Source organism: Ceratosolen solmsi, unplaced genomic scaffold (assembly GCF_000503995.2).
Source record: "Ceratosolen solmsi marchali unplaced genomic scaffold, CerSol_1.0 scaffold27, whole genome shotgun sequence".
Classification (NCBI taxonomy): Eukaryota; Metazoa; Arthropoda; class Insecta; order Hymenoptera; family Agaonidae; genus Ceratosolen; species Ceratosolen solmsi.
In genome coordinates, this window is record NW_011948426.1 from 3,527,768 (window position 1) to 3,531,582 (window position 3,815).

The following is a 3,815-nucleotide window of genomic DNA, read 5'->3' on the forward strand; positions in this document are numbered from 1 at the left end:
CCCCCCCCTCCCCCCTTCCCCTCCCCCTTTTTTCCCTTGGCTGTAGAAAGAACACGAGGCTCGTCATTGTCGCGAGTAAGCGCATACGCTTAAGCAACGTGCCAAATCACGCTTAGGAGGTAAACATCCTTTTGTCGTTACGCTTAGGAGGTAAATTTATCGATGCGGTCATAGTGAGTAGCGCCTCGTCAATTTGCCTCTTAAAAAAATGCAATAAGCAAGGGATGTTCATAACTCGGAAGCCGGCTCGACTTTTCGGCCAATGCCCGAATAATTCATTAGCCCCGGGAGTCTTGCGAGCGAGAGTCGCCGAGTGAAACAGACTGGCGGCTTAGATCGGGTGTGTGACGAATATCGACTGGACACTCCGAGATTATGAAACAGGAGGAAAAACAAGAGACACGGGACATGGTTTTTTTTTTCATTCCTTTGCGATGGGATGAGGGAGACGTTCGGGGCGCAGCTAGCTACATGTGGCGACTTTTCAACTGCGTCGCAGCTTCGGCAGCGGTCCGGCACATCTCCTGGCGTAGTGCGCGTTGTCGCCCGATCGATACTCTGCGCGCCCGTACATCCCCGCTATCTCTTTCTCCTTTCTATTTTCCTCTCACTCTCACTCACTCACTCTCTCTCTCTCTCTCTTTCTCTCTCTGTCTGTCTGTCTGTCTGTCTGTCTCACTCTCTCTCTCTCTCTCTCTCTCTCTCATACTCAGTCTCTTTCAATCTCTCTCTTTCATCTCTCTTTCTCTATCTCTCAGGCGCGCGAGCGCTACTCGGACACAGAAAAGCTAAGCGGCGCCGAGCAGACGAGCCACACGAGTGCACTGACCGTCCGCTTTTTCCCTTTCAAAATTACTTCATTTTACCTTTTACCTCATACACAGACTAAAACATCTCTTATTTTGCGCACTCTCAGCAGTGGCGGAGGTTGTAGCATCACCCATTTTATATCCCTCTTCTCGCCGTACTCTCTCGCTCGCCAAACCTGCACGATACAGGAATAAGTAAGTCCGCAATTCCATTAATTCCGTACATAATGACAGATGGTTATGACAGAATGGTTTGACGCGCGATCATTTTAGAATAACCGATTATTGCTTAATCTCAAAGGAGCAACGAGTTTCGTTTCTAAAGTTGAGAATAACAGGAAGCCAGAATCTGTATGCATTAGGATAAAGGGATGTCGATCTACCATGATATGTATTTAAAGAATAATGAGTAACGACATAAATAAAACATGGCATATAATATTGATATTAATAGTAATAAAGGAAAATGATTAATATTTGGGTAAAACAATAACTGGTTAACGCAGGACATTAATGAGGCCAAGCGTAAGGCGCATTAAAAGTATAAAAAGTAATGTAAAACGGAAGACGTATGGCAGGAGCCGGGGTAAAGAAAAATTTGTATAATTCAGGGGTAAATAAACGGTATAAATGTTGCATAAGTGGTTTATAAACTAAAATATCGTATATAAATGAATAAAGAGTTAAGTCGCTAATTATTGGTAGCATGTATATCGATAAAAGTAAGCCGTGATAATCGAGAATGAAAATGACCGAAGACGATAACGCGTGATGACACGACGATGAAGAGAAGGATGATGCGATGAGTGCGATAGAGCTAATAATGTATATGGGGTGTGTGCGTGTGGTTGGTTGTTGTTAATAATTGTCGACGTGTAGTTAATTGATTGACTGACCGGTCAGTGAAATCGACTATATGATGTATAAAAGCGTGTGTCGGCGTTCTCGCTCTCTCTCTCTCTCTCTCTCACTCACTCTCTCACTCTCTCCTCTCACTCTCTCCTCTCACTCTCTCTCACTCTCTCACACTCTCTCACACACTCTCTCACTCTCTCACGCTCTCTCTCACTCTCTCTCACTCTCTCACACTCTCTCACACACTCTCTCACGCTCTCTCTCACGCTCTCTCTCTCTCTCTCTCTCTCTCTCTCTCTGTCTGTCTGTCTATCTCTCTCTCTCTCGCTCTCTTAGTCTCTTACTCTCTTGCTCTCGCCCATACAGGGGAATATAGGGACGGGTATTGTTTTGAGGGCTTGTCCTGTCCCGAAGTGTCACAGAAAGCCCAATCAATCATGCGTCTTCCCATACGATTCCTCTTCTTTTCGCGCACCCGCCGCCACCGCGTGCAATTACGTCGCGATATTATAATTAACGATTTTAATTGTATGCGCAAGCTACTTTTCAACTTTTTTATTGTTATTATCTATTGTTTATTATCAAATTATTTTATATCGCATCCAGTATAGATGCCTCGATAAAGTAATTTACCTAAAGTAAGTTAATATGAAATGTAAGATTATCTTGTAAGTTTATAAATGCATTCTGAGCTAATGTTAATATATAAAATTTTCTTATGTATTCTATGAGAAATCGTTCCGAGGAGGGGATTGAGCTCTCTGACCTGCAGCTCAATATCTTCGGAAATAGATGTAAGAGATTCGTTAAGCAATCGTCGTATTGTTAGTTATTCGTCACGTCAATTTGCAAACGTAAGATGACGAATTCTTAATAAAAATGGTATCCCAAATGTGTTCGGATGATTCAATTAATATTTTTGACAGAGTCAAAGTTGCACACACACGAAAAAACCGCGATTTCTCGCCTTCGAGACCGAGAATCAACTTTTATGAGTATTGCACAAATATAAGCATCCATCTTATATAAATTTGGGAGATGGATTTATTTATTTGTTTTTTTTTTCTCGTTAAGTTTCTATTTTTTTTATTTTTTTTTTGCATAATTTCATAATATATTGAGCCATTGAGCGATTAACCGTATATCATATTTATAAAATGTATCATAGATTCATGAAGCATTGTTTGTAAGAAGCACATCCTATGATTAAATCAAAGTCTTTCGAATATGTCGCAACAAAGAAACGTAGGACTAGGCACAACAACAGCAAATCAATCTTTCATGAGAACACATAAGCCCAATAAGATCATTATTCAGTTAAATGATATTAAAGACAATTTTTTTCTCTCTAAAATGTAGGTATATTTTATTTGGATTTTTAAGAAAGAGAATCATGTCAACCGTCCATTGTAATAAAAAAATCAGACAACTTATTACAATTGTAATAGGTTAGAAACGAATGGTAAGGAAGCTGCAAAGCCAGATTATATGTCTCTTGTAATTAAAAAGTTATGATCTCATGATAATTGACATCCGTGGCTAATAAAATATATTATGCGTGTGCACTGCCATGGACGGTGCTTGATCAATATTTGCTTCTTAAGCTAAGATTCCTAGGACTATATTCGTACAAATTACGTCGATTATTTATCTACGTCTATTACGAAAAAAATAAAAACAAATAAATAAATAAATAAATAAATAAATAAATAAATAAAAATAATAAAAAAAAAACTCTACAATACAAACAAATCATGTGAAAATCTCATTATTTTTTTTTAACGAAATTTCACGAATATAAATCGAATACCAATATTTTAGTATTTTTTGTTTCCTAACCGCGCCATGACACGCAGTTTATTTATTGAAGTATTAGACGGTATAAGAGATTGCCATTATAATGCTAATTTTGAATACAATAATAATTGCCGTAATTATTGTAAAAATAATAATAATAATAATAATAATAATAATAATAATGATGATGATTAACTATTATTAACAATAATAATAATAATAATAATAATAATAATAATAATAATAATAATAATAATAATAATAATAATAATAACAACAACAACAACATTTAATGATTCATAATGATTAATAATAAATAATAAATAAATAATAAATAAATGAATAAATAAATAA